Genomic DNA, 20,199 nt, shown 5'->3' on the forward strand with positions numbered 1-20,199 from the left:
GCCTTTCGAGAGGCTCTGCTCAGATAAATAGTGATGGAACCAATGAAGGGAGGAGTAACACCGGATCTGGCCCGCACAAATGGAGACAGTATCTCTGATGTCCAGTAAAGTGCCGTCCTGAGCCCCAGTGGGGAAGGATTGATAGAAAGGCCAAAATGGAGAGCGGTCACGTGAAGATCAAAGTCTTGGATTTCAAAAATACAGACGTTGGTAACATAGGAATGTACCTTGAAAAGGAGCTAGAAGGCTGGGAGAAGATGGGTGAACTTGAACAACAGTGGATCAAACTGAAAGAAGCTCTAATAATAGAAACAAATATTTATGTAAGAAAAGTAAATAAAAGAAAAATGAAATGGAAACTAATGTGGCTCTCCATAGAGGTGGATGAAAAAAAAAATAAAGGCAAATAGATCAGCATTCAAAAAGTACAAAGGAACTCAGAGAGAGGAGCACAGGCAAGAATGTCTGCAGAAGATGAGAGAGATGAGGAAAGAGATCAGAATAGCAAAATCTCAACTGGAAAAGAGGATTGCCAATGAAGTAAAGTGAGGTGACATTTTTCAGACATATCAGAGAAAGGAGGAAGACCAGAGGTGGTATTTGAAGACTGAAAGGAGACAAGGAGTAATGGATGGAGAGAAATTAAGAAATAGCAAAAATATTAAACAAATACTTCAGCTCAGTGTTCACTAAAGAACGTCTTGAAGGAGGACAATTTCTGGTTGGCAAGAGAATGTTTTGTTGGGACTAGAAAACCTGATAGTGGACAAGGTCATGGGGCCAGATGAGTTGCATCCCAGCTCAGAGATGTTCTGGCGGGTCCATTGAAGGATCCTTGGAAGCTGACATGATTCTGAAAGCAGCTCTGGATTAGCCATTAAACAAAATAAGCATGTGCATATGTCACCAAGGGAAGGGGAGCACCACAGAATGTTGAAAATGGGTGTTTTTTTTCTGTTGCCCTCTAGTTATAAGTAAATAATTTACTTATATTGCTTACTGCTATTTACTAATGTTTAAAATAGTAGTGGGGTCAGGCTTAGGAGATGGCCGGGAAGAAAACAAAATGTTTAATCTATTTCACCTTCAGCTCTTATTGAGCCTTAATATTTTGTCAGTTAAGCAATGGAAGGGCCAAGGTGGGGAACATTGCTGAGTTGTGCTTAGGGCATTAGTTGGCCTTCATCCAGCCCCGGCTGCAAAATTGGAGAAAGGTGGCTGTGATCTCACTTCGAAAAATAGTAGTAGGAGAGGCTGGACACTACAGGTCAGTTAGCTTTACTCTGGCAGTGGGAAAATTAATGAAAACTCTGCATCAGCTGTACTAGAATAGTTATTTTCAGTAATCCTCGGATGGCTACAGTTTCTGAGAACAAAGAACCAGCAGACTTTAATCTGAATTTTTAAAGCAATTTATAGGCATAAATCTGCTTCAAAAACTCTCGGGTTGTGATGATACGCACGTGTACCTACTTCAGGAAGTTACATTTGCTTCCGAGCAGGAGTAGGACTTCTGAATCTACCTTTACAAACAGTTTGGAAGATGAGTAGGGAAGTAGCCTGGTGCTTGCTGCTTATAATTGTGGATAAATTATTTCACCATCCATTGACTCAAGTTCAAAACTCAGATTATGAGTTCTCTGGTGACAGGAGAAATACCATTCTCTAATAGGGAAAATACAAAATAAACCATCTTCAAAGCAAGACTTCTGCATAAATATATGTTTTGTTGAAACAACCTTTTAATTACAGCATAGAGAAAAATTATATTGCTTTACACCATTCATTCAAATAATCTAATGTATATACCTAAAAATATGCAATAAGCTGTGCTTAATGAGTGCTGGTGGTTGTGTGAGGTTAAATGGGTTATATGTCTGTACTAAATGGATTGAATATTGTAGATGATGCAACATTACAAACAGATAATCTTTTGTATAAGGCTTTTGTAGATTGGTTAAATGGGGTTGGGCTATGTTTTGTTGCATGTATGGTAGATCTTGAAGAAACATTACTGAACATTGGGTATAAGAGTTGGAGGCATTATAGGGCGTGCAATAATATTTACGGTGTTTTAATTTTTCATTTTAGTGAGGATGATGCTAGGTTCATCCAATGTTATAGCTCCTAAAAAGACCATCTTTTGGTGAAATATGTTGTGCATTTCAAAACTGGGCAATTGGTGACTATTAAGAATTGGACACCCAAATGAATATAAGTTGCTAGTTACTCGCATGAGTTGTTAACATTTGAGTTAGTTATCAAAGAGCAGTATGTTTGAATGAATATTAGTTACAAGTTATTTTTATTAGAGTTCAAGATCCCTTTGCTTCTTATTGACACTGTACTTGTTACATTTGTTCAAAAATACTTTGAAAGAGCACGGGTTTTCTGAATGGACATTATATAGTTTTAATAACTAAGGTTCCTTATTCATCAGTGTTACACTCGTTTATTATTTATTCTGCTTTTTGGCACTTTATTCTGCTTTTTGGCACTTTATTCTGCTTTTTGGCACTTCAAGTACTGTGGGTATTTCCCGATCCTCAGGGGGTTTACAATCTAAAGCCTGGATTTATCAAAATGCGAAAAATACTGCATGTGATAGGAAAAGGGGTGTGTTTTATGGTAATAGGCAGTTTATCACAAAGTGCACTAATACCAATGCAAAACACTGACCTTTTCACAATGGGTGTGCCATTTTTAGTAGTTTTGAAGCTCCTGGGGGGGGAGATAAAGAGAGAGAGAGAGAGAGAGAGAAAGAGAGAGAACCTAGCCATAATGCCCTCACACTAGATAGGTATTTATATCTCTATGGGAGGCCCAACTAGTAACTCGAGGTGAGCTTTAGGTATTAGTGTAGGGGTTAGGGGCCAATTTGACATTCAAAGTGAGACGTACAAACAGAACAGTGCTCTCTTGTGAAGATTTGAGGACCTTCGGAATGAGAAAACTCACTCAAAGATGAGATTTGTGCAATGTTCTCTCAACCTAGCTTGATGGATTCTCTACTATCTCTCTCTCTCTCTCTCACTCTCTCTCTCACTCTCACTTGTGAAAACATTGCAATAAAGCCCTAATGGAAGAGTAGCACTAGGCTACTCTTCCACTCTTATTTGTGATTTCTATGACATCTGAAATTGTTTATTTATTGGAGGCTCCTGCATCATATAATTTGTTATTGCTGGCCATCTTTTTTATTTTTGTGAATTAAGATTTTATGAATAGAAGAAAATGGGTGTAATTTATGTATATTATGATTTTTGTAATATGTTTATGTGTATATGTATGCATATGTTTTATATCTTGTGTTTATGTGATTAGGACTGTTGTCCCTAAGATGTAATGTTTTATGTTGGGATCCCAGTAGTGTGTGAAGGTTCATGTTAGTGGTTGTGATACTATTTTTAAGTATATGAAATAACTGGTTTTGTTTGAATGTATGGTGTAAAGCAATAGAAGTTTTCTCTATATCATAATTACAAATTTGTTATAATAAACGTTTCTATAGAAGTCTTGTTTTGAAGAGAATTTATTTTGCATTTCCATGAATTATATAATTATGCTAGTCTTATGAAAATATTTATAACCATTGATCTGTACTATAGTGAAATACCTATAGTACCCTGAATGTAATCCACTTTGAAGCACCTGAAAGGTGGAATATAAATCTGAATACATACAGGGATTTTGTCTAATGTGGTAGTCCAAAAAGTTCATTCAGACACAAAGTATTATACTATGGGAACCTTTTAAAAGAGAGAAAACATTCAAACCAAAGCTCAGAAATTCAACAAGCTGACAATAATTAATGGTTTTGCTCCGTTTTATCACATCTTCTGTACGTTAGAATATAATATACATGCGGTATTTGCTCTCCTTGTTTCATCCAAGGACTGAAATGATTCATCGTCCAGTTCCAGAATGTAAGCATCTCGTTGTTTTGGCTTTCTCAACTTTCCCATGGATTCATTGTTTACTATGAGACTCACAAGTCTCCTCATTCACTTTGTTTCCTGGCTCACAAAGTATAAACATTGCCATTTCTTATCATCTAAACTGGACAGCAAGCACACAATATTTTTCAGGAAAGAAATTCTACCGACTGGTTCAAGAAAGCACATCCTGGAGAAAGCCATGGTCCATATGGTTCATCCAGAGGACTGTTTCTGCACTGGGGGTCATTTATCAAAATGCGCTAAGGCATTTTCGCATGCGTTAAGGGCTTATCGCATGCGAAAACTTCTTTAACGCATGCAATAGCACCATATCGTATGGTGCGATGCAAATTTGAAAAAGAGGAGGGTTTGTGAAATGCTAAAGACTAAGCCAATTTTAACTACACTTTTTTGAATAGTGTTAAGCTGTACAATAGCTTGTGTTATTGCATTGTCTCCTGAAAGGCCTGTTTGAGTAGATTTAAATTATCTCCCAGAGCACTGAGAGAGAGAGAGAGAGAGAGAAACTAGCCATAGTATCCTCTCCCTAGATAGGTATTTGTATCCCTATGGTAGGCCCACCTAGTAACTTGGGGTGAGGTTTAGGTATTAGTGTAGGGGGTTAGGGGCCACTTTGACATTCAATGTTAGACGTACGAACAGAACAGTGGTCTCTCGTGAACATTTGATGACCCTTGGAGTGAGAACACTCACCCAAAGATGAGATTTGGGCAGTATTCTCTCTCCACCTAGCTTGATGTTACCCAGGTAGAGAGTCCATCAAGCTAGGTTGAGAGAACATTGCACAAATCTCATCTTTGGGTGAGTTTCCTCACTCCGAAGGTCATCAAATCTTCACAAGAGACCACTGTTCTGTTCGTACGTCTAACATTGAATGTCAAAGTGGCCCCTAACCCTCTACACTAATACCTAAACCTCACCTCGAGTTACTAGGTGGGCCTACCATAGGGATGCAAATACTTATCTAGGGAGCAGACACCATGGGTAGTCTCTCTCACTCTCTCTCTCAACCAGTGCTCCAGGAGATTTAAATCTACTCAAACAGGCCTTTCAGGAGACAATGCAATAAACCATAACACAAGCTATCATACAGCTTAACACTATTCAAAAAGGTGTAGTTAAAATTGGCATTGTCTGTGCAATAGCATTTCACAGACTGGCATACCCTAACACCTCCTCTTTTTCAAATTTGCATCGCACCATACGATATGGTGCTATCGCATGCGTTAATGGGGCTTTTCGCATGCAATAAGCCCTTAACGCATGCGAAAACGCCTTAGCGCATTTTGATAAATGACCCCCTATATTACCACTCAGGAAACAGATCTAGGCACCTTAGTAGATAATACATTGAATTGTTGGCTCAGTGTGCGGTGGCGATCAAAAAAGCAAACAGAATGTTAGAAATTATTAGGAAAGGAATGGCAAATAATATGGTGGATGTCATAATGCATCTATATCGCTCCATAGTGAGCCCACACCTTGAATAATATGTGCAATTCTGGTCGCCGCATTTCAAAATAGATATAGTTGCACTGGAGAAAGTACAGAGAAGGGCAACTAAAATGATAAAAGGCATGGAACGGCTCCCCTATGAGGAAAGGCTAAAGAGGTTAGGGCTGTTCAGCTTGGAAAAGAGATGGCTGAGGGGGGATATGATAGAGATCTACAAAATCATTAAAGGTCTTGAACAGGTAAATGTTAATTGATTATTTACTCTCTCAGACCATAAAAGGACTGGGGGGGGGGGGGGGGGGGGGGCGCACTCCATAAAGTTAGTGAGTAGCTCTTTAAAACAAATCGAAGAAAATTATTTTTCACTCAACACATAGCTCTGGAATTCAGTGCTAGAGGATGTGGTTATGGCAGTTAGTGTAAGTGGGTTTAAAAAAGATTTGGATAAGTTCCTAGAGGAGACGTCTATAAATTGCTATTAATCAATAAGGAATAGTAACTTGGGATCTATTTAATGTTTGGGTACCTGCCAGGTACTTATGACTTGGATTGACCACTGTTGGAAACTGGGTGCTGGTCTGACCCAGTATGGCATGTTTAATGTAGACATGATCTCAAGTTTCGATACAGGAAGGAGACCTCTAGGATGGGGAGAGGTGGGGGAAGAGATTCCGGAATGGGGCGAGGAGACAGGGAAAGGAGTGTGAGAAGGAAATAGAATTAGGGATGGGGAGGATGGGAGATGGGGAAGATTAGGAATCTTGGATGGGGACAAAGAGAGGGAGGGAAAGGTTCTTGAATTGAGGAAGGGGAGGAGGAAGTAGGCAGGGAGTAGGTTCCAGAATCTGGAGAGAAGGGAAGTTCTAGGATCTGGGAGAGAGAATCCAAGATCAGGGGAAGGGAGGATTTAAATTGCAGTACCAATCCCTTATCTCTCACACACACACAAACACTGCCCCCTGCCCATGTTCCCCGTCTCTCACATGCAGACATACATCCCTCAGCCAATCTTCCTCTCATCTCTCAGCATCTCTTCCCACACTCCAATGTTCTTTACTCGGTCTTTCCTAATCTCCCCAAAAGGATTCTCCCCTTTGCTTTATCTGCTGCAGGCTCTGCTGTTCCCTGCATGCTGCCTGGATGGGAGGGACTGCATCAAAAAACTGAGTGCTGTTCTCTGCTGAGTGAGATTCAGCGCAGCTGAAATGCAACACATCTTCAGCCAGCCTGCTGCCTCCCAGATTCCTGCTGCCCTAGGCATTGGCCTAGTGTGCCTGTTGACAAATCCAGGCCTGTCCCCATGCTGAATTTAGATGACATAGGCTTACCTTATCCCAGTGCAGAGTCCAGAATTGCTCTGTCAATGCTCAGCATTAGAGCAATGCTTGACCCCTAGCCAACACAAGGTAGGCTTCTGACCTCCTTCTGGCGTGACTTGGGGAACATGTGGGAATACATTTGGGTGGTGGAAGGAGGTCAGAGGCTTTTATTTAAAGAGGTTGGGTGGGAGAGAGGAAGGTAGGGAAGGTTGATTGGGAGATACCAGCAGGCTCATGCTATCCTATGGCCAATATGGCAGCAGCCTATGCATAGTCCACCAGGGTGTGCTGCAGTTTTCTCCCAATACTACCGCAATTATGTGCCTATCCATTTTCCTCAACTGTCCTCCATCATAGATATTGATCCTGTGACCTTTCCACCCCTAACCCCCTACGATAGTCTGCAGTTCTCAAAAGCAGCTATTGCTTTGTTTCCTCATGAGGTGTAGAACAGTTGCTAGGGGTGCCGCTGCTGCTCCCGCACCCCTCCTCAGTTGGCCCACATGACCAAAGATCAGCTGTTGTGTGTCTTCTCCTCTTTCCTCCATAGCCCAATTGGCAGGGAAATATCAGAAGCTGGCGCTTCTAACTTCTTCCTTCTGCCAGTGGCTCCTGTCTGTCCAATGCAGTTCAAAGGCTGATTTGTATGGGGGGAAAGAAGCCTACAGTAGGAGGAGATTAGACGCATTAGCCATTGGCTCTCCCCTTCTGTCTGTCCACCACAGTGGAGAGAAAATGAAAGATGAATGTGAGGGGAAGGATATAGGATGTGACATTTCTTTCTCTATATCATCACCAAAATCTGTACCTTCCTTTCTGTACACACTAGCAGAATTCTTCTCCACTGTCATCATCTCTCACTTAGACTATTGCAACCTGTTCCTCACAGGTCTCCCAGTGAGCCATCTTTCTCCAAAATTCAGCTGTGCAACTTATCTTTTACCAAAGTCGCTTCACCCTAACTCCTCCTCTCAAGTCACTACTGGCTCTCTTTCTATTCCTGCATACATTTTGAGCTCTTCTTACTCACCTACAAGAGCCTACACTCTACAGCTCCTCACTACCTCTCCTCTCTTATCTTTCTCTACACACTTCCTTGTGCACTCTGTTTGACAGATAAGTCACTCCTATCTATATCCTTCTCCTCTACCACCAACTCCCAATTCAGTGCTTTCCATCTGATTGCACCATATGCTTGGAATAGACGTCCTGAGCTGGTGCATCATGTTCTCTCTTTTGCCTTATTCAAACCCCATCTAAAAACTCACCTTTTTGAGGCTGCTTTTAAATCTCAACCCTGACTGACTTGCTTACAGGTCTTAATAAATGAAATTCCCCAATCTCTTTTGTCCTGTATGTTTGTCTGGATTAGATTGTAAGCTCTACTGATCATGGACTGTCTCTTATATTTATTTATTTAATACTTTTTTTTATCTCGGCATTCGTGGTTACATCATACCGGTTTACATCCGAACTAAAGGTGGAAAATACATAAAACAGGTACTGGGGATGGGACAAGAGAGAAAAAGAGGTCAAGTGGTAGCAAAAACAGAGCAACAAATAATATAATAAAACTAACAAGCAGCAATATCACAAACTAAATACATAGGTACAGGTCAAAGTGGAGATACGGCATAAGGTTAATGGAGGGAGGATCTACTCTGGGTAAGCCTGCTTAAAGAGCCATGTCTTCAATTTCTTTTTGAATTTGATGGTACAAGGATCAAGTCAGAGATTTGTGGGTAGTGAGTTCCATGGCATGGGACCAGCAATGGAGCTGGCGCTGTCCCTTGTGGAGGAGAGGTGTGCCTTTTTGAGTGAAGGCACGTGAAGGGTTCCTTTATTGTTTGCTCTGGTGGGGCGGTTAGAGCGTGTGAGGCACAGAGGTTCATCAAACCAATTAGAGTTGTGTCTGTATATGGATTTATGAATGATGGTGAGGGTTTTATAGAGGATACATAAGGGGATAGGGAGCCAATGGAGGTCTTTAATGTGGGCTGATTTACAGGCATTTGTGATGGTCCTAGCTACCGCATTCTGGAGCATTTGAAGCGGCTTTATGGTGGAGTAGGGGAGCCCTAGGAGAAGGGAGTTGCAGTAATCCATTTTAGAAGAGAGGGTGGCCTGGATGACAGTACAGAAGTCATGGGTGTGGAGTAAGGGTTTTAGTTTTTTTAGAACATTGAGTTTGAAGAATCCCTCCTTGAGGATTGTATTGATGTATTTCTTTAGGTTCAATTGCTGGTCAATGTGGACCCCGAGGTCTCTTACAAATGGTTGAGCGGAGATGGCGCTGAATGCAGGATCATTAGCAATAGAGAGTTTAGGGGTTTGGTGTTGGGAGATGAGGAGCAGTTTCGTTTTGGTGGTGTTTAAGGCAAGGTGGAGGTTTGTGAGTAGGGTGTTAATAGATGCTAGGCATGTGTCCCAAAGCCTAAGGGAATCAGAGATTGAGTCATGGACAGGTATGATGATTTGGATGTCATCGGCATATAGTTAGAACTTGAGGCCAAGGTCTGATAGAAACTGGCAGAGGGGGTAAGGTAGATATTAAATAGGGTGGAAGAGAGGGAGGAACCTTGTGGGGAACCTTGGGACAGGGGTTAATGGATAGATTCAGCGTTGCCTATTTTGACAGAGAACTTTCTATTGGATAGGTAAGATTGAACCACAGGAAGGCTAAGCCTGAGATGTCTATTTCAGCAAGACGGGTGAGGAGGAGATTGTGGTTGATTGTGTCGAACAGCGGAAATATCAAGGAGGGCAAGGAAGTAGCAGTGACCTTGATCCATACCTCTGATGAGATGGTCAGAGAGGGTGAGAAGTAGTGTTTCCGTGTTGAAGTGCTTGCGGAAGCCGAATTGAGAAGGATGGAGGATATTGTTATTTTTGAGGTAGTCCATGAGTTGGGAATTGACTACCTTTTCCATGATTTTAGAGATAAATGGGAGGTTTGAAATGGGACGGAAATTAGATGAGTCATTCGGGTCTAACGATGTTTTTTTGAGCAGGGGTTTGACCACTGCTTGCTTGAGTGTGTCTGGGACTATGCCGGAGGAGAGTGAGCAATTAATGATGTCAGCTAACGGTTTGGTGATGGTGTTGGGAATGGATAGTAGAATTTTGGTGGGGATAGTGTCTGTAGGGTGAGTGGCAGGTTTAATCTTTTTAAGAATTGATTCAATTTCCTTGGACAAAGTAAAGTCGAGGGAGTCGAGGGTGGCAGTGGTTAGGCCAGGGCAAGGGGGTGGAATGTGAGGTGTTAGGGAATCTAAGGAGGATGTTCGCTATTTTTCTATGGAAGTAGAGTGCTAATTCTTCACATTTAGTGTTAGCTTCATTGTCAGAGATAGGAGGCGGGGCAGACTTGGTAAGATCCACAACATAGGAGAAAAGGGCTTTGGGGTTGTACATGTATTCGTGTATTTTGGAGGCTTAAAAGTCGCATTTAGACGTGAGTGTGGAGAGTCTGTAGCAATGAAGGACGGATTTGTAGCTAGAGGCTTGTTGAAGTGAAGGGTCTTTATGCCATATTCTCTCTCTCTGTCTGAGTTTATTTTTCATTATTTTTAACTCAGCAGTATACAATGGTTTGAGATTGTTAGAGGAAGGGTGCAAGTCGTGCCTGGTGATTGGACATAGTTTATTTGCAATGTCAAGTGTGAGGTTGCTCCAGGAGGCGAGTGCAGCTTCTGGATTGGTGCAGTCAAGTTCGGATAGGGAGTTGGATAAGGCTGCAATTGTCCTCACTGGAGCAGGGTTTTCTGAATACAATAGTGGTACTTTAGGCAGGGTTGCTTGTGGTCGGGTATTTATAGAAAGTAGAGATTCAATGAGGAAATGGTCCGACCAGGGAACAGGGGTGCAAGAGGATGTGTTAGGAAAGTGAATACAGAGATTAATGAAGATGAGGTCTAGGGTGTGCCTGGCTTTATGGGTAGGGGATGAGATAATTTGTTTAAAACCTATGGCGTGGAGGGAGATGAGAAAAGTTTCATAAGATGATATAAGTGGGGAGGAGTCGACATGGAGATTGAAGTCTCTTAGTACAATGGCTGGCATTTCAATGTTGATATTATCAGAGATGTTTATTATATAGCGCTGCATTTATCAAATAGTGCTATAGAATAAGTAGTAGTAGTAATACCAATAGTAGGATGGAAAGTGAGGGGAAAGTTGAAAGGAGAAGGTGAGGGAGAGTTGGAAAATGAAGATAAGGGGGAAGGATAGAGGGTGAGGGATAGTTGGAAGATTCAAGTGAGGGGAAAGGATGGAGGGTAAGGGATTGAAAGGCATAGATGAGATGAATGATGGAGGGTGAGCAGAAGGTTGGAAGTTGGAAGTGATGGGGAAGAATGGAGGTTAAGGGAGGGTTGGAATATGAAGGTGAGGGAGAATGGATGAAGGCTGAGGAGAGGGTTGGAAGGTGCAGGTAAGGAGAAAGGAGGAAGAGGACAAGATGGAAGGCAGAGGGAAGGGGAGGGGAAGGATGGAAGGGATGGTGATGGTGGAAAGTTAGGATTATTTGGGAAAAGATGGTGATTTCAGAGAGAAAACATGGAGGAAGTTGTGGTGGGAAAGTACAAGGAAGCAACCCAACAAAGGGGAGATGGTGGGCTGAGAAGCAGCAATTGATCGCAGAATATAAGGTTATTAATACAATAAAAATAAATGGGGAGGTCTAGGGTTGGGACACAGACGAGAGAGTGAAGGGGGGATGCAATCTTGCTATGATTTTATATTGAGGCAGAGGGAGAGAGAGAGAGAGAGATGAAAAAAAAATAAGATGAAGGGAAAGATCAATGTCAGAGAGAGATGTAAGGGAGCAACTGAAGAAGACAGGAAGAGAGAGAAGAAACTGAAAATGAATAGAAAGCCCTGAAAAAAAAAAGAAGATAAGATACCAACAAGAGGAGAATGGAAAAATTAAATGAGGACCGAAATGACTAGAAAAATAAAATGCCCAGACAATAAACGCAGAAAAAAGAATTGTATTTTCAATTTAATGAATGAAATATGCTACTTTTAGGAATATGCATCTTTGATATCATAATATTTTGCACAGTGCAAGAGGAAATGCCTTTCTGTTGCTATTTTCTGGTGTTCAACTGTGTATGGACTGATTTACTAAGGCTTTTTCCCCCATTCTGAGTCTGTGGGATAAAAGCTTAGTCAATGAGTCCCAGAGTCTGCCTTCTTGGGGTTTCTAGTTCAGTTTTTATTGATCTGTTTCAATTTCTAATTTGCAATCACTTACTGTGTTCTGGTTTGGATCTATCTGTGGATGACATTACCATGGCTTAAAAACTTGGGCTTCTTTATCAAATCATACTGCTTAACAAGGTAGAGGTTAAGGCTCAGCTTTGGTAGAGGTTAAGGATCGCATCAATACAGATGTAAATGTCACATGTGTGGGACCAAGATTACTCTTGCATCTGCTTATGAATCATGAATAATAATGTTGTTTCAAAAAAAGCAAACTTTTAACAAAATCTCCCAAATCATGGTGTAATGTGTTGTGTACAGGCAGAGGGTACACATTTTTACTCGGCCAAAGGTATGAAATTGTCTGGCTGCAGCTTCAGATACTCACACTCGGTAGTGGGCTTTTATTTAGCGAGATCAGGTGGGTGGAAAGGAGGAGATTAAGAGGCACTAGGGTTTCTTTATTAAATTGGCCAGTTAGCATGAGAAATCCCAAGCTGCTGAATGTGTCAGCAATACTCTCGCTGTTCTGGGTTTAATGTGTTCATTGTAATGCAGCTGTTCTTTTATGCACCTCATTATCTTACTACATGCAGTGATAAAGCCCCCTGTTCCGTATGTGTTAGAACTTTGAAGGATCTGAAATGTGGAATATAAGTCAAATAAATAAATAACAGAGATAAAGAGTTTCAAGCGTGAGCTAAAAACATAGCTCTTTAAAAATGCATACGATTTAACGTAAAGTTCCAAAATGCTGCAATGTCAGTACCAGACACTAAGACTGCAGAGCGAGCAATAAGGACCAAACAATGTAAAACATATAGTTGCTTCAATCAGAATCTGTAGTTGCTGTTGTGTCAATCTAGAAAATGGGTGAATTTGTACTAGATTATACATTGCTAATGCCTTAACCTAGAATAGAATAGCCCTTACACAACCTGACAAAACCCCTCCACCTCCAGGCAACCAAGTGATCACATGCGACAATTTCACCAACTTTTTCCGAGACAAATCCTCAACCTTATCACAAAAAACTCAACCACGGATGAAGAGACTGCAGCTCCTCCAAGCAAACCTAATACCAGATGGTCACATTTCGAGAGCACCGCCTCCACTGAAGTTGAAACCATCATCCGAAAAATGAAACCTGTGTCACACCCAATTGACGCCCTCCCAATAAAAACACTAAAACTAGTCTCCAACATCATCACCAGGCTAATTGCCGACATAATCAGTCTCTCTCTAAGGGTTTGATTTTAAAAAGCATTTACTCGAGCAAAACTGGTTTTTGCTCGAGTAAATACACTTTACTCAAGTAAGTGGGCTTTTCAAAATTGCTACAATTTATACCATTGAATTGTCCATAGGATTTACTCAAGTAATTGCACTTTACTCGAGTAAATAGCTTTTGAAAATTGCTACGATAGTATGTCACATTTACATGTGTAACTCCTTTGAAAATTATCCCCTAAATGAGGGCATCTTCCCAGACAAACTCAAATGCGCTGTTATTAAACCAACACTCAAAAAAACCCATCTCGATCAATCCAAATTTGTCAACTTCAGACCCATATCCAACCTCCCCTTCATAGCAAAAACACTAGAAAAAATCATCAATCAACAACTCTCAGACCATCTAGAAAACCACAAAATACTTTTCCCAGCACAACACAGATTCAGGAGCACCCTAGCACAGAAACCCTTCTACTATCCCTCTCAGACACAATCCTCAAAGGCCTAGACAACAGCCAAAGATATATCCTCATACTCCTTGATATATCTGCAGCCTTTGATACCATCAACCATAACATCCTTCTAAACAGACTAAGAGAAATTGGACTATGACACCACTATCAGCTGGTTCACATCATACCTATCTAACAGATCATACATAGTCAGAACTAATAACACAGAATCCAAACAAATACCCCTTCCACACAGTGTCCCCGCAAGGATCCTCATTATCATCCACCCTCTTCAATATCTACTTCCTACCTCTATGCAAACTCGGACTATCATACTACATATATGCCGATGATGTCCAAATTCTCCTCCCAATAAAAGACCCTAAAACTCTGGAGCACTCACCTCAAAGCAATCCAAAACTACTAACACAAATGGCCCTCACTCTCATCCACAACAAAACCGGAATACTCTACATATGCAACAAAACCTCACCCATACCTGACCCCCAACTTCACAGCAAAAGATCTAGGAATCACACTAGACACCAAACTAAACCTAAAGAAGCATATTAACAATACAATAAAAGTACTCTACAAACTCCAAGTCCTAAAGAAGATCAAGCCTCTCCTACACCTCCAGGACTACAGAATGACATTACTAGGGATGTGCAGAGGGACGCCATACATTGCATTCAGGATTCGTATTCGTCGGGGAGCAGATACGTTGCATTTGGCAAGGGCCCCCCCCCCCCCCCCGATACGTTTATATGTTAATTCTTATTCGTTTCCCTGCTAAAATTAAATTAACTACAACCCCCACCCTCATGACCTCCCAAGACTTACCAAAACTCCCTGGTGGCCCAGCGAGGGGTCCGGGAGCCATCTCCTGCACTCATACCCTCGGCTGGTGCCATCTTGTGCTCCTACCATGTGACAGGGGCTGACCAATCGCACCAGTAGCCCCTGTGACATAGTAAGAGCAAAGGCTATCGGCGCCATTTTGATTACTGGCAGCAAACGACCCGAGTGCAGGAGATTGCTCCCAGACCCCCACTGGACCACCAGGGACTTTTGGAAAGTCTTGGAGGATCCTCCTAACCCCCACAAGACTTGCCAAAAGTCTAGCGGGGGTCCGGGAGTGACCTCCTGCACTTGGGCCGTCGGCTGCCAGTATACAAAATGGTGCCGATAGCCTTTGCCCACACTATGTCACAGGGGCCGATGGTCCCAATGCCATCCATGGCTCCTACCATGTGACAGGGGATGACTAATGGCACAGGTAGCCCCTGTGACATAGTAGGTCAAAGGCTATCAGCGCCATTTTGAATACCGGCAGCCAAGGGTATGAGTGCAGGAGATGGATCCCGGACCCCCCGCTGGACCACCAGGGAGTTTTGGCAAGTCTTGGGGGGCATTAGGGTGGGAGGTTTGTTTAAATTGGCTCCTTTAGGTGGCCGAATAATTCGGTGAAAATTTGTTGTATTCATGGGGAATCGCGATACATTTCGCTTCCCCATGAATACAACGAATATGGCCCTATATGTTGCGGATTACCAATTCGTGGAGAACGAATGCACACCCCTAGGTATTACAAGCCCTCCTATTCTCCAAACTAGCCTATTGCAACGCAGTCCTCCTAGGGCTACCAGCTTCCACCCTTAAACCTCTTCAACTCCTACAAAACACAGTAGCCAGATCTCTCACCAGCAGCAAAAGGTCTGACCACATCACCCCAATTCTCAAAGAGCTACATTGGTTACGATCCCCTCCAGAATACAATATGAAACCTTATCCCTCATCCACAAAGCACTCCCTCACAGGTTTCTTGCTTTGGATATATTTTAAAAAGTTTTTATTATGAGTTTTTGCCTCTATGGCCAATTTCATTTCAAATTCTCTCTTCACCTGTCTTATCAATGTTTTACACATAAGCATTGTCAAGCTAAGTGTAAAACATTGATAAGACAGGCGAAGAGAGAATTTGAAATGAAATTGGCCATAGAGGCAAAAACTCATAATAAAAACCTTTTTAAATATATCCAAAGAAGAAACCTGTGAGGGAGTCGGTTGGACCATCAGATGACAGAAGGGTTAAAGGGGCTCTTAGGGAAGATAAGGCCATTGCAGAAAGACTAAATGAATTCTTTGCCTCCGTGTTTACAAATGAGGATGTTGGGGAGATACCAGTTCCGGAGATGGTTTTCAGGGGTGATGAGTCAGACGAACTGAATGAAATCACTGTGAACCTGGAAGATGTAGTAGGCCAGATTGACAAACTAAAGAGTAGCAAATCACCTGGACCGAATGGTATGCATCCTAGGGTTCTGAAGGAACTCAAAAATGAAATTTCTGATTTTTAGTTAAAATTTGTAACCTATCATTAAAATCATCCATTGTACCTGAAGACTGGAGGGTGGCCAATGTTACCCCAATATTTAAAAAAGGCTCCAGGGGAGATCCAGGTAACTATAGACCAGTGAGCCTGACTTCAGTGCCGGGAAAAATAGTGGAAACTATTCTCAAGAACAAAATTGTAAAGCATATAGAAAGACATGATTTAATGGAACATAGTCAACATGAATTTACCCAAGGGAAGTCTTGCCTAACAAATCTGCTTCATTTTTTTGAAGGGGTTAATAAACATGTGGATAAAGGTGAACCAGTAGATGTAGTGTATTTGGATTTTCAAAAGGCGTTTGACAAAGTCCCTCATGAGAGGCTTCTACGAAAACTAAAAAGTCATAGGATAGGAGGCGATGTCCTTTTGTGGATTAGAAGCTGGTTAAAAGACAGGAAACAGAGAGTAGGATTAAATGGTCAATTTTCTCAGTGGAAAAGGGTAAACAGTGGAGTGCCTCAGGGATCTGTACTTGGACCGGTGCTTTTCAATATATATATATAAATGATCTGGAAAGGAATAAGACAAGTAAGGTTATCAAATTTGCAGATGATACAAAATTATTCAGAGTAGTTAAATCACAAGCAGACTGTGATACATTGCAGAAGGTCCTTGCAAGACTTGAAGATTGGGCATCCAAATGGCAGATGAAATTTAATGTGGACAAGTGCAAGGTGTTGCATATAGGGAAAAATAACCGTTGCTTTAGTTACACGATGTTAGGTTCCATATTAGGAGCTACCACCCAGGAAAAAGATCTAGGCATCATAGTGGATAATACTTTAAATCGTCAGCTCAGTGTGCTGCAGCAGTCAAAAAAGCAAATAGAATGTTAGGAATTATTAGGAAGGGAATGGTTAATAGAACAGAAAATGTCATAATGCCTCTATATCACTCCATGGTGAGACCACACCTTGAATACTATGTACAATTCTGGTCGCCGCATCTCAAAAAAGATATAGTTGCGATGGAGAAGGTACAGAGAAGGGCTACCAAAATGATAAAGGGGATGGAACAGATTCCCTATGAGGAAAGGCTGAAGAGATTGGGGCTGTTCAGCTTGGAGACGAGACGGCTGAGGGGGGATATGATAGAGGTCTTTAAGATCATGAGAGGTCTTGAACGAGTAGATGTGACTCGGTTATTTTCACTTTCGAATAATAGAAGGACTAGGGGGCATTCCATGAAGTTAGCAAGTAGCACATTTAAGACTAATCAGAGAAAATTCTTTTTCACTCAACGCACAATAAAGCTCTGGAATTTGTTACCAGAAGATGTGGTTAGTGCAGTTAGTGTAGCTCGGTTCAAAAAAGGTTTGGATAAGTTCTTGGAGGAGAAGTCCATTAATGGCTATTAATCAATTTTACTTAGGGAATAGCCACTGCTATTAATTGCATCAGTAGCATGGGATCTTCTTAGTGTTTGGGTAATTGCCAGGTTCTTGTGGCCTGGTTTTGGCCTCTGTTGGAAACAGGATGCTGGGCTTGATGGACCCTTGGTCTGACCCAGCATGGCAATTTCTTATGTTCTTATGTTCTTAAGCATTATACAATAACAAAACGGAATGGATGAATGTCGCACTTCACTTCCAAAACCCACAAAGGAATCTACACTCCACAAACACCAGTCTTCTCACAACTCCCTCCCCAAAACTAACCCACCACAACTCAACCAGAGAACGTGCTTTCTCCATAGTGGGACCCCCTTATGGAACACGCTCCCCACCGACCTAAGACTCGAAGCAACATCACAAACTTTCAAAAAGAAACTAAAAACATGGCTCTTCCAAAAAGCATTCACGACATCATTAGGACAATCACCACTCAACTCACTTACACCCACTCCCCCCCACCCCATCCTATTTCCCCCCTTTTTCACCCACCCACTAACCCCCTACTCCACTCACCAACCCTTCTCCTCCACGTAATGCCCAATCTCCCTTCCTCTCCTATCCATCCCACACATACCTAAATGAACATAAGAGAAACCCACCTCTCAAGTTATTCTTTATCTGCTTTATTTCCTTGTTAAATTTTTCTTTATTTGCCTTATCTGCCTGTTAAATCTCTCTCCCCCTGTTTTGATCTCCCAGTTACCACACCCTGTTGCAATGTAAACTTTTCAACTTGTTCTATGTAAACTGATGTGATAACATGCGTTGAATGTCGATATATAAAAAAAACAAATAAAATAAATGAATGAGAATATGATTTTACTGTTGTGTTGACCTAGAGTATGAAAGCCAACAATGATGTGAATACTGACTAAGAATGCTAAAATTGACTTTGTAAACTGTTGTAAAACACCTAAATAAATAAAACTAAATAAATACATGAAATACAAAAACAACTGGCCAATAACACGTTACTGGTTTAGAAAATAAAAACAGACTCCTAAATAAAGCAAGTATGCTCAGTCATAAAAAGTAACCTCAAAATGATGTACAGTGACTCTTGAATGAACTTACCTGTCTGTGTCCAGACTGAAAATTGATGCTTTATTTTCCTTAGTTGAAGATTTTGAAAAGAAATACATAACCTTCTCCTACTTCTAACCTCTCGCCACATTCTCCGTCTCTGTCCCCTACCCTTCTTCCTTACACATAAAAACATTACATTACTATCCAGAGAAGCTGAGCTTGGATGCCGTATCTGGAACTTTTCTTTGTGGAAATTTTCTTTAAAGCATTTGCTATTTTCAGAGACGTTAACTGTAATTCCCATAGGAAAACTAGAGCCTGGAGACAGAAAGGCACTCCTGCTTGTTCTGTAACCAAAGCCTTGTGTCAGTTAGCTTTCTGGGAAACTTTTAAGATGACTTTCTCAGAACTTGTTAAATGAAAAAGTCATGTTTGCTGAATTTATGGGCACTCTTTTAAAGCTGCAGTACTCCCCAGACTTCTTCAATAACCAATATAACTGTTTCTTCTTTCCTTTGTGACTTCCATTGATTCTATTCATGGGATCTCTTTATTTTTTTGTCCTAATATATTTTATTTCCTATATTTTTACTGTACATCACTTTTATGTTACAGGGAGGAATGGAAACCAGCAAAGACCGTTTTCTATGCAGGTTTTCATTCCTCCCTTTGCATATGAATACCCTCGACTATGTCATCAATTTGATAATCAATGTGGATTATAAAAAGAGACTTTGATCATTGCCCATATCTCCTTTGGATTTTTTGTACTATTGTGTTTGGTCAAGCATTAGGTTTTGGGGCACTACCAACTAGTAGATATTCAATAGGTTTCAAAGTCCTACTGAATATCCTGGGAATAACCTGTAAATAGAAGAAATTTTCAGCAGATGGACTTGAATTTAGTTGCACATGTAGTTTTCAATAATGACTTTATAATGAATGATTTTGTGTTTTGTTGTGTGATTGGGATGTGAATGTTTGTGAGTCCTTTTTTTGTTTTGATTTTTCATTTTTTAAGTGTTATATATTTTGTGAATATTTTTGCATTGAGAGTTTTGTAATTAATTTTTAATTAGCATTTATATTTGTTTATAATTTTATATTTTACTTTATCATTGGTGCTTTAATGATTATGTGCATGCATCTTTATTGTGCAATGATTTTATCTGGTTAACTACAAAAGTTATCTGGACAAAATCTTTGAATATCAAAGTATACAGAAGCTTTTAACGTGAGCACTTTGCACTGGCTAATTTTCAAAAAGAAATCACATGAGTAGTTTCTCTTTTAAAATTTGCATAAAGTATGCATGTTAGAGGGTAATTTTGTAACGGTCTATATAAAATTGAAGTCAGTTACCCCCAGGGCCGGCGGGAGCATTAGGTGGCCTCCTACAGTACCAGAAGTGGGCGGGGCAACCTACTCGAACCTGAGGACGCCATTCTTGAAAGCAGTGAATGAGGGTGAAGAGGCATGGAGCTGGGAAAGCTCATGGTGACTGGGGAGAGAGACAGAGAAAGAACACTTGATCCTGTTATGTTATCATCACCACCTAGGGTGGCCGCAGACCCTTGCACTGGCTACTCATATACTTACACCAAAACTCAAAGGAAACGTACACTCATACTTTCCCTTTAAAAAATTGCCCACGAAAACTACCTGCACACTATTCACCTGCCTAGTGGTGCACAGAGTGTTTTTTTTGGGAAACTTAGCTGAATACTTTTAAAACAGCAAACGTATAGGCTTGAATGCA

At 41.1% G+C, this 20,199-nt stretch overlaps 1 protein-coding gene across 2 annotated transcripts in view; it reads right to left on the bottom strand.

Annotated features, from left to right (window-relative positions):
• The window catches only part of LOC115088378 (trace amine-associated receptor 1-like), a 72,910-nt gene that overhangs the window by 51,232 nt on the left and 1,479 nt on the right, over positions 1-20,199 (bottom strand). Inside the window, exon 1 of one of the 2 annotated variants that reach the window (XM_029596576.1) lies at positions 18,489-18,782. The exons of the other annotated variant lie outside the window; for it this stretch is intronic. The gene's annotated coding sequence lies outside the window, so the exon portion shown is untranslated. Of the gene's footprint in view, positions 1-18,488; positions 18,783-20,199 lie in introns of those variants that run through there. 2 annotated transcript variants of the gene reach the window in all.

The sequence above is a fragment of the Rhinatrema bivittatum genome, chromosome 3, assembly GCF_901001135.1.
Source record: "Rhinatrema bivittatum chromosome 3, aRhiBiv1.1, whole genome shotgun sequence".
Taxonomy (NCBI): Eukaryota; Metazoa; Chordata; class Amphibia; order Gymnophiona; family Rhinatrematidae; genus Rhinatrema; species Rhinatrema bivittatum.